The sequence below is a fragment of the Dermacentor variabilis genome, chromosome 3, assembly GCF_050947875.1.
Source record: "Dermacentor variabilis isolate Ectoservices chromosome 3, ASM5094787v1, whole genome shotgun sequence".
NCBI lineage: Eukaryota > Metazoa > Arthropoda > Arachnida > Ixodida > Ixodidae > Dermacentor > Dermacentor variabilis.
In genome coordinates this window covers 58,709,808-58,721,915 of record NC_134570.1, presented here as the reverse complement: position 1 = coordinate 58,721,915, position 12,108 = coordinate 58,709,808, and positions in this window count along the sequence as shown.

Genomic DNA, 12,108 nt, shown 5'->3' with positions numbered 1-12,108 from the left:
CGCGTGAATGAGGCAGTTGCCCACCGATTAACTCGATTCCTCTTTTTTTTTTTGCGCACCACTTGTCCGGACCGCGCTTACACGGTGAGCTGTACGTCCTAATAAAGTGAATTCGCTTTAGCGCGCGACAGATACGGGCAGGTGAAGTAGGAGCACATTACACACGTGTCGTCATGAGTTGGTGTCTCTTGGTGTTTAAAATAAGTTCACTACGAATAACCAAAGCTCTCCCAAATTACTGTATGGGCTTTTCCTTAAAGCTCCAACAAGCTTTGTTACCAGTTCAGATCGCTCAGATCTCAAGTCTGCTCAGAAGCGGGTCCCCTTTTCTATCTTTTCTTTTTCTTTCCAATCAAAGGGTCCTCGATGTAGTCTCTAAGGCCTCCGCAAACTAAGAAGTATGTACACTATGTAGCGATCGAATGTAATGCTGCCAGACAGAGGAGGCACCAATGAACATTTGCTTTACCATAGTTGTGCACAGAATTCACACATCATAGTTCTAGCATATTATTGAAGCTTGCATCTCTCTATCTCTAATACACAGGCACAAATCACGACAAGCGCTATTGCTAAGTTAAAACAAATTACATTCTGGAGCTTTACGTGCCAAAATCACGATATGAATAATGGCAGGTCGCAGTGAGTGAATTCGGCTTAATTCTGACCAACTGGAGTGCTTTGACGTGCACCTAAATCGAAGTAAACTAGTGTTTTCTTGCATTTCGCCCCCATCGGAACTGCGAAGTCCGCCGGCTGAACTAAAAGAACACGAGCCTCGGCCACGTACACGGAGTTCCCGGCGTGATGACATCCGGCAGTGAATTAAAGCACAAAGATGTTCGAAATAGCATCCTACCATTCCGGCAACAGTTGCTGTATCTGGCGCACCACTGCTGCTATGACACAATATGGCCGCCATTTACCGGTTCAAAAACCAAACATGTGGCCAATCACACCACGTGACGGTATGTGCCGTCAGAACAAGGCAGCTGTGCCACGTACCTCCACAAGTGCAATGCGCGGTCTGTGACTTATGGTGCCGCTCGGGGGATCAGTGGGCACTCCTTTCTGTATGTATATATGTATTTTCATTGTTCGTGAACTCGCAATGCCATCAGCGCACCTTGCTGTTTTACGCAGAGTCGTCGAATCCACAAATCGTGTGTACATACTACCTTCTTATGGTCCAATTAAATGTCCAAAACAATATTCTCAGATCGAAAGCGGCCCTCATCTTGCGACCATGGCGCTGATGATATGCGGTGTTTAACGGCACAAGGGCCAGAAAGGTCGAAAGAGCGTTGACCATCACGAGTTCCACTAAAAGTTTCCTTGTTTTTCTTCTTCTGCTTTCTTTTTTCTTTTTTGCAAACAAAATGGAAAGCCTGCTTGTCATTTATTTCGGCGTTCCCTCTCCTCCACTCTCCTCTGTAAGTCAAATGACTTTCACAAGAGCGTTTTATCCTTACTTTCTTTTCCTGTAGTGTCCTCCTTTAGTGTATTCTACCTGCACTCATACATTGGACAGAAACATGGAGGTTAACATAGACGCTTGGGAAGAAGTTAGGGACCGCGCAAAGAGCGATCGAACGAAGATTAATAGGCATCAGACATTGAGACTAGCGAGCAAACGGGGGTAGCCGATATTCTAATTATTATGTTGAGGAAGAAACATAGTGGGGCAGTTCATGTGAGTACGGTGGCCGTTAAAATGACGACAGGCAGCCACTGGTCTGTTATACTTACAGAATGGCTACCAGGGGAATGGAAAAGCAACGGAGGATGGCAGAGATGTGACGAAATTAGGAAATTTGCACGCATATGGAAGTACGGAGTCAGCTGACAAGAGACGGGGAGCTGCTTGGGTGACATAGAACTTAGGGCAACGACGATGATGGTGATGGCTGTGCTTATATTTCCTTCGCTTGACTAGCAAGTAAATGGTCACACTGGAGAACACACGAATCAAAAATAGTAACACCGAATAAAACCCAAGAAACAGCAAGGTGCGTTATGGTGGTGGTAACAACTTTATTGAGATTCTGCTCAGTTATCTGGCAGGCCCGAGTCCTAGGATGGCCCCTCACGAGGAGCGACCCTTTCGGCCCAGGCTATGGCATCCTGTCTTCTCAACTAGCTGTTCCCCGAAAATCATGATGTTTTACGAAAACTTGCTCTGTGTATCTGGTACTTTTCTGCGAAAGCTCAAGTAAAGGAAAAAGAAAAAAAAAGTGTCAATGAATGTGTTCCCTTTTCGTACATGTACATATTTTTTGTCGCCGTGATATACCTGCCTATCCAATCCGCATAGGTGTTCAAGCATACCGTGTGGTCTTAATGTGCCCTGTCCCATATGTGTCTCCGTAGTTATCGTAACAAAATATTGCTTTTTTTTTCATTTTCAAGTAGAAACGTAGGAATGAGAAAAGGCAACGTTCAGAAGGAAAATGTTAGATTGAGTATTATACTGGCAACGTGCTGAAAGACGTGCTGAAAGGTCAGATTGTTTTTAGTTAGAAAATTTGATTTTATCCGCGAAGGAAAATGTTCGTATTCCCGGAACGTGGAGGCTGTATGTTCTTGCGAGAATTCATGGACTTCTTTTTTTTTTGGTTAAATTTAGTCCTAAACTTGCTTGTGCACGCACTCTTGAAGAAACTCTTGAAACACGCACTCTTGAAGAAAAAAATGAAACGAGCTTGCCAAAAGAAAAAGGGAAAAAAAAACATCAAGTGTTGAGACACCGCGAACTTGAATAACGTCTGCTGACATGAGGGTCTATCTGAAAATAATAATGAAACCTGCCAGCAGTGCGAGGTTTTCGTGAAAGAGAGACGACATAAGCAGTTCTCGCTGTTATTACTGTTACGTCAAACGGAGCTGCCGTCACCATTGTAGATGAATGAACCTCTGTTTTACTTGCATTTCAATAAAACAAAAAGTTCAAAAGCGAGTACGCCATAGTCACATTGACCGCGACGTCATTGCTTCTAGTTGGGCAGCAACCGAAAATCAACTCTACAGAATAATAAGAAAAGGTCGAATTTCTGTCTTGGCAGCACATTACAGCTGAATTGAATTGAATTCTAGACTTCTACGTGTCAAAACCATAATTTGATTATGAGGCACGCCGTAGTGGGGGACTCCGGATTAAGGTTGACCACTGGGGGATCATTAACGTGCCCCCAATGCACAGGACAAGGGCGTCTTTACATTTCGCACGTTCGCTCATTTCCGTGACGTCACGGGGTTTGCCATTATCGGCCCCTCTCGGTAACTATGGTTTGGAGCGCGGAGGCAAGCTCAGACTGGTAGATGCACTGCGGTTTTGTGGGCGGAGCTTGTACTGAATTATTAGATTGTCACCGAGACGATATAGTCACGCTTGGAGGGTCCCCCAAACGACGCCGCTCACTCTTTTGAGGTGGCGCAGGCTCAACGTATAAAACGCAGAAAAATTGAAAACTGAGCTTGTTGGTACATATCTACCAGAATACTTGGGAACAACGCAGACTAATAGCAACTTTCATTTCAAAAGACACATATTTGACTGTTGGCGCACACCTTCACCCAGTGTGTACTCCATGTGCCTTTTCAAATAAAACTTGTTGTTAGTCTGCACTCGTATTGTGTAATCTTGTCCCCTACCTTGGCGTCACGCCGAAGTATTCTCGACGTACAAGAATGTGCGTTTCGTCGCGCCCTCGTCCACGCCTCCAAACACTGCAGGCCTTGCGCCAAATCGAGGGCCACGACTTGGCTCGCTTCAACGCACTCGCATCGACGAAGGGAAGCAAGGAATAACTATCTGCTGCGTAGGCTGTCGGTGAGAAGTCCCAAGTATAGAGAAGCGCAAATTCGTATGCGAAATCGCCTACAGAATAAAGGCACCTGAACTCAGAAGCTCGTACGTCTATGTAATGTGTACAATTCCCCGTAGGTGCAAAGTGCAGCTTGTTAGAACGCCGTCACCTCTTCTTCACTGAACTTTCCGACGCTGCCTGAGACGAGATAGCGGGCTTGCTCAAAACGCGAGAGATGGATATGCGCAGTCGGGGTCTACTTGAAGGCGATCGCTTTAGGGTCAACCGCGCTGGAATCGCGTGTGTCCAAGCAGAGTACTGTAACAAAGAGCTGCAAAAGATGCATAATCTTTAGTTGGTCCTTTGCATAATTCGTTTACCCTGCAGGTCCCGGTTTTTGAGGAGACCAAACCAACGTCGAGACGGAATATAGGCCTCTTCGCCCGGTTAGGTCGATGCGAACGCCATTCATCTTCATGTATCCATTCAGTGTGTACGTTTGGCAGACTCAGACGTTCCCATAATACGTGTCTGCACGCTGAATGTCGGTGTTATACGGCGTGGGCGCACATTCATAGGAACAAGGGGGTTTATTTTCACTACAAGGACGACGGGGTCGACGCCAAAAGCTACAGAGAGCTTGACGGGCCTTCGACCACTGCGACGTAGAATAAAATTCCCACTGTCATGAAAGCACGGCTTTATTGGAGAACGTATATTCAGCGCAGGTCATTTGATTTTTGTGGGTTTTTTTTCTTTTACTGATTATGAAAGCACAGGTTGTATTCAATATCAGCGAGACCTATATATGCTGAAATTGACGAGGCGAAGTAATGCAAGTGCCCTTTTTTGGGGGGACAGTGCGGGGGATTGTCGCGAACGCTAGCAAAGGCTGAACTGCAAGCCAGGTCAGAGCAGAATAAGAAAATCATAACCCGTGTTTCCCTTTCTCTCCTTTATCTTTGTAACGTGCTCCACCGCCACTCCGTTGTACGCTGACTTTTTAATAGAGCCAAGAAACGTACAAATTACAACGTGACCATTGATGCGTGGGTCTGTCGTTTTATCACTTGTTTATTGCGCCGCATAAGTTACATTTCAACTGCTCTTGACAGGGCGCCGAAGCTCAATGTTTGACATACCGCGCTGTTCTGAAGACGAGACGACTTCTTTCTTTCTTATTTTTTTTTTTTGGGGGGGGGGGCACTTACGCAGAAAAGTGTAGGAGGCAAGCGTGCCGAAGATTTCAGAACCCACTCACGCTGTGCTTTCCTGTCTTTTTCTCGTTTTTCTCTCTTATTTTTTATTTAGCGTACGCGTAGTAACTTCTCCCCTCAATCGAGCAGAAGCACATTGACCGAACGTTCACGCATAGCCCCCGAGACCTGCAATGCGCGGGGTGACCGCAAGCGCGCCGTCTGATCTCGGAGGCAGTGGGTAGCACTATAGCAAAGAGGTAAATGTTGGAGCTGGAGCCTAAGTAAATGAGATAATCGGCTCCCAGCTGATAACCGACCTCGTAAGCTCCCATCCGCACAATTAACGCGCTCGGAAATTGGACATATAAACGAACGATGGCGCACCTTCTCGCAAGCCCTTCTGAACTCATGAACTATCGCCATCTCGGTCTTTTTACGTCACGGAGTAAGACATTTAGGAGGGGAAACTCCCATCAGCGCGAGCGAGCGCGGGCGACCAGATAAGGTCACAATTGTTGTATGTGCCGACGGTGCCGTATACAGTGGCGGCGCCATGCGGCGCGTCGGAGAAGCCGCAGGGAAAAAAGAAATGCAGCGCCCGGGCAGGCGGCTCCGGCCACTCCAGCGCGCTCTCAACGGCCGTAATTTCTTTCCAGGCCGCCAGGCGCCGCCAGCACGATAACGGCTCCGCGGGCTTGTGACTTTTTCTGGTCGCCGCAAACAGCGGAGTTTACACTCCTAAATGTTTCTTGCTCCGTGTTTTACGTTGAAACAAGCGGCAGCACAGTCTTCAAAAACAAGGTAAATTTAAACCGCTCCGAAAACTGTCACATGTTTGTTTCTAAGTGCGGTACACATGTAAAATAATTTACTCCCTTTAATGTGAACATACGTGCAAATAAATCTATAACTTACACCCTTACACAAACAGCGTGTAAGGATTACTCCGTTAAACTTACACGCTTACGCCCAAAATTTATTACTCCCACCCTTATTCAAAAATGTTGAGCTGTAGACCGATTTACGCCTTTATTTACTTTCCAGATTTTATAGTGTACTTGCAGTACAAGTACCTCGATCGTGGGCTACACAAATAATATGTTAACCCAAGTGTCATTCATTTCTCTGTTCGTCCGTGTAGTAAACGGCCTGGTGACACAAACGGGATGGAAATTCGGGTCTGACCGTTATTGACCGAAATTTTGGAAACAGTTCAAGAAGAAAAAAAAAACGCAAGAACACCAGTGACACTGCTGTAATGTACACTTTTAACAAGAACTGAGCACCGGGCGGTCACGCAGGCGTTGGCTATGCGATTTACGTCACCGATGAGCTTCCCTCGCGGCGGTTCATGATGGCGATACGCAGGCGCGGCGGCAGCACACCCAGCTAAATGATATATGTTCCTTTGTGCGCGGAACGTCTGGGAGCGCTGAAATCACTGCGCGCATAAAGTCCCTTAAACTTCGAAGTTTAAGGGGCTCTAGGCGCGCAAGCTGACATGTCACGGACGTGCCTAATAGACAGAAAGTTAGAAACTGTCTAATCGGCCGTTTTGCCGAGCGCTCTACAATTTTATAATTGTAATACTTTGCCTAACTTTATTGTTTCAGCAGATGGTTAATTAATCTTGACTAATTATACGATTAAGCAGAATACAAAAATTGCGCGACTCACTTCATACAACAGTCAGCAACAACTATAGACGCGTCGTCTTAGAGTGTGCCGGCATATTTTTTAACTCTGGCTAAAAGTTAGCTGGGATACCCTGTATACTTGCGTTATCCCTCGATTGCTGTGCTGCGTTTCTCTTTTGAATGCTGAAAAACGTTGCTTTAATAAATTTGATCAAACTAGCGCGACAAGGGTGATAATTCCCTAATCTCTATGTGAATTTGTGTATCTGTTTCTAGGGAATTATTCCTGTGCAGGAATAATCCACTAGAATTTTTTTTCTTCTTTCTCTTTCTTTTCAAACATGATTGTCCTTGTGATGCCCACCTGCTATGCTCTCGACTGAGAGTAGCAGTATTAAATATAAAATAATAAATAATAGTAAAAAGTACAGTGCGAAGTTTGTTACCGTCCCGCCATAGTTCTAAATATTTCTAAACACCGCGTCCAGACGTGTTAAACACATTAAATACTGCAAACAGGCGTGGTCATGAAGCCCAGGCAAACCCGAAAGTCTACGAAAAAATGTTCATTTGCGTTACTTGTTTCATGAAACTATAATATAGACATGTATACACACGTTGGCATGCAGATGCTGCCGTCGCGGCCACTATAGAACATCTAAATAGAGAAAGGCCACTCCCAGCAATCTGGGCGAGATACGAGGACGACATTTTTCCTATAGAAGTTTTTTTGTTGTTGCATTCTTGCAGAGATGCTGAAGTAACTATGAGCACAGACGCAGATAGGTCGACTCGGCGCATACCATTTTCTAAACGCGCGCTTGAAGGCTTAGCATATATACAACGTTCGAGTCAACAGCGTAACGTAGAAGCAGCCGATATTGGGTGGTGCCGCCATCTCAGAAACGTTGCGCATACAGTGCGTAAACATCGAATTCCCAGAGCCGCCGCGTTCGACGGCGCTACGTATCTTGGCAATCTCGATCGCGCACAGCTGCAAAAGTATGCGAACCCGCGGAAACTTTGGTGGCGCAATCGAAACGTCCCTTACCTTATGCACTTTCTCAGTATCCGGCGACGCACACTCAAGGTCGCGGCGCTTCAAACTCGACGACGTCTGAGGAATCTCGAGGCACCCGAGGACATGCTTGAAAGTTTGGGTTTACGTTCATCTTAGCCCGAACTGTATGGCTGAAATCACACTGCAGCTCAAATCAGTTCCAATCATACGAAGCATTCGCACTCTATCCCGGATCTGGACACGTGCATTTGTTACTGAAAGTGCGCTCACTTCCATGGGCGTTATACGTTATACTTGATCCACTGACGAGCCTCAGAACTGCGCAAATTGGACATGCTCTGTCGAAGGCGCCTCGCTTTCCTTCTTGCTTTCCCTCTCCCTAGCAGAGGCAGATCTGGAGTATAGATAGCAGGGTCCAGGACGCTGGGAACGATCGGAATTTTGTCAGCGCGCGTATTTCATGCGCAACACAAACGCCAAGGCTCAGTCACGTGTCAGAACAAGTGCCGGCATGTCTCGGAGCACACCGGCACCCCCCTGAGGATTAGCTAAAGTGCAATGCGATCCACTTTTAATATATATAGGCAACGGTGCACTTAGCGTCACAAGTTGGCGGCCCCGTTAACCGGGAAGGGGTGGGTGATTTGCGTTATAAGAGCGGCTGTCTGCGACAGCGGACATCTGGAGATATATTCTGTAGAGTCCACCTAGTGGACAGTTAATTTCGGCCGTTACTGATTGACTAGGGCCATTCGTATAACCCTCGCTCGTACAGCTGTATCCAATCGGCAGCGGCCGAAATGGACAGTCCATATGACTCTTACAGAATACACTGCCTCCCCCCCCCCCCCGCTCATATACGAGGTCTCGGCGACTGACGGACCAGTCGGGGTTCCAGCTGTAATGTCCCTCCCCTTGTCCTGTTGAAGTCCAGGAAGGTGTAAAAAAACTCGAGTGAAGAAATAAAAGCAGGCGGACCGCGAGGCACCGACTCGCTGAGCTGCCCAGTGTGCGACGCCATTGCAAGTGCACCGTTATGCTCACTCTGCAATGTGTGCGGCCCTCACATACATGTGCACCGTTATACTCACTCTGCAATGTGTGCGGCCCTCACATACATGTGCCGGCTAATGCTTCGTCAGTGTGCACTGCCCAGATGAGTAGAAGGGTGCCACACTCACCAACCACAAGTCATCTGCTGGCGATTGCGTACGCTTACTCTGGCAGAAGGCAAAATTCGAACACGCTCATATGTCCCCTTTAATGAACAATGGGCTGCACTGTATAAACGCAAGCAGTTCACGGCTGCTTCATGTGTGTCTGGGGGCGCGCTGTGGAGATGGCAACAACACACACACACACACACACACACACACACACACACACACACACACACACACACACACACACACACACAAACACACACACACACACACACACACACACACACACACACACACACACACACACACACACACACACACATATATATATGCTTTAAAGCGCAAGTAACTCGCAGTAATGCAGGGCTTGTGGTAGGATAGTAAGCATAATATATGCGTCAGACATGACGCATCGCAGGCGCAGTGTGTCCTTACGAGGCTCGGAATGTGCCGTTTTGTTGCGGCTCCTGCAGGTACGGGACAATCCACTGTAATGTGAAACACGAGTTGTATGTGTACCGCCCTCGCACGACGGTTGCTGCACAATGGGACTTCGACGTCGTCCGCGGGAGAACTTGCTCTGATCAGCGAATCGGCGGGCAAATCAAATTCCAAGCACATATCTTTTCCCGGCTCGCGCGTCGAGCGAAACAGTGCGCGTATTTACAACGGCCCCACGTTTTTCAGAGAGGTACACGTAAACGACGATCCCGTGCTGCGTCCCTTTTTATAAATTCATTTCTTTGGCTTCTCGCACACCCCAACAAACGCGACGAGTGTTTCACATTGTACACGCACCACGTTACCTTCAAATTTCTTTCTTTCTTCTACGTTCTTATTTATTTACGTTTTTATCGCGGCGGGCGCGAAGTCGCTCACTTCCCGTGACGTCAGGAATAGGCTACTATACAACAGCCCATTCGTCAGGCGCCACCCAACAGCTATAGGTCTCCGTAATTATTCCCAATATGCCACGCCTACCGCGCATAACAAGAAAGGAAAACTGTTTCGGCGCACGTCGTTGAAGGAAAGGAATCAAAGTCACGCCATCGGCGTCGTTACAAATGTCAGCGCTTAAAAACTAAGTTGCACACGTCCGCCACGTCCTGCAGGGCAGCCGTTGCATAAAGAACGAGGCCGCCCATTCCGATATGTTCAATGCATGCCGCGAGAGTACGTGCACAGTGCTTTCTTTTTTTTTTTTCGTGTCAGCACGAAACCGTGCGAGCGTGCATTGGGAAATCGTTGCGAGCGTTAATATTCGAAGCCAGGGTCTGTCATACGGCGCCCTCTTGCGCCACGCTCCTGCGTTACGCGCTTCTTCATTATACGGCGACACCACGCGCGCGGTTCGCACGGCGGGAGATACGCTCCGGGCGGCACAGGCGCCAACGCAACGCCCCCGCAGGGCAGGTCATATCGCAGTGCTCTTTTTTTGAAGAGCGCCATGGCAGCGCGGTTCGAGGACCATCGCCGCGCTCCTTCTCCGCAACAGGATTTCGCAAAAAGAAAGACCGCGGTAGCCGCAAGGCGAACGCATACCCGCAGGCATTAGAAATGCGCATATGCTACACGGAGACTTGCTTTCGACAGCAAAAATTTGTTAGTGCCCTTTCAGACAGCAAAGAGAGAACAAAAAAATGCTATCAGTGTGCCGTTTCTTCTTTTTTTTTTTTCTTAAGGCCCCTGAGGAAACTACATTGCTGCTACCAGGCATCTTATACCTGCTGCTGCAACTTTTCTTTTCTGCTGCGAATTCCAAAAAATATATATTTGCACATTCTCAAGGTCTGGAACGAGCGACGTGTTCAAAGGCAAAATATGTCTTCTTGTTGTCCATCGTAAACCAGTTTAAGCACCGTTGACGAGGCTAAACGCTTCAGTTATGACAAGGCTATGTGCCATATGCCATTACATTATGCGACTGCGACTTGCCTCATTTAGAATTACTCATCACAATGAAGCAGTGTGGATTTTCCTCTTAAACTGTACGGCAACTTCACTTTCGGTGACAGCAGCCCCTGCCGCATATGCGTTTCTTTTTTTTCCACTTCAAACCAAGTCCTAGAATCTTTAGTGCGACAGCATAGGCCCGTAAGGCTGCCTGTCCACATAGCTCTTCACAGTTCGTAACAATGCAAGGACTTGTGAATCTATAAATACTCTGCATCGGTTTTGCAGTCTCGCTTTCTACGCACCTCTTCCTCGAGCTGTTCTCATCTATGATGCTCGACTCGCCTAGTTTTGTTTTTCCAAGTTTTACCTTTCCTGTTTGTATGCTTCTACAGCCTTTTACAAAGTGGGAAACGGCAGAAACACGTATCAGGCACACCACAACCTTTATCATGCTGGTAACAGCAACTACACACCATGCAGAAAATGTCCGCCGTACGTGTCAAGTAGAAAAATAAAAAGCAACGCCGACTCTCACTGTTTGACCCAGTTCTCTCCAGGAAAAGAGTAACCTTATGTCGTAAATTGCCACAAACATTTAGCTTGGAATGGCTGACGTGGTGGTCTGTCACAAAACTGTGGCACTTCAGTTTTTCAACACAACTGATGACATGCGGCGCAAACAGTGCTGCTTCCAACTAACGTTGCCAAGAGGAGAGACTTTGGAACCACCATTATTCGTTTTGTGTGCTGAAATAGAGATTAAGCAAACGTAAGCTGGAGACATCTCCACTTCCCAGGCAGGTGTGTTTTACGCGAAAATCAATGCTAGTGCTAAACGTGATTTCCTTCAGACTTTCAATGAAATGCAGCTTGCCACTTGTTACTTCTGTCACCAGAAATACTTGAACTAGCTTGCATTCTTTGTGCAATGAACAGCTGTCAGCTGGTGCTTGCAGTCACAGGCATTAGACTCCAAGACTATATATGGAAATGCCAACTTAACTATTGTGGCTGTGTCAGAACACACAAAAGCCAAGCAAACACTCCATTATAATTGGACTATTGCTACAGTAACTTCAAAACTGCTGTACACCTAGTACAGTTGTCCATTCAGGATAAGGTGTGAACTGCACTGGTCAAATGGAGGTGTCGCCACTTCACGTAGAAAAAAAAATATAGGTATTGTGTTCAATACGCATCAAGAGCACTGAAGCTGTTTGTGTGTATGTGTGTGTATGTAACCTTTCATTGATATATGCATGTTTTTCCCAACCTAGGTATTCCTTGGAAAGGAAGCAGTGACCAGTTGTGTATTTTTGTAATGTGCCAGAATGCAGCAAAGAATAAAAAAAATGTTTTGAAGACAGTGCTGTTTGTCTCCTTCAC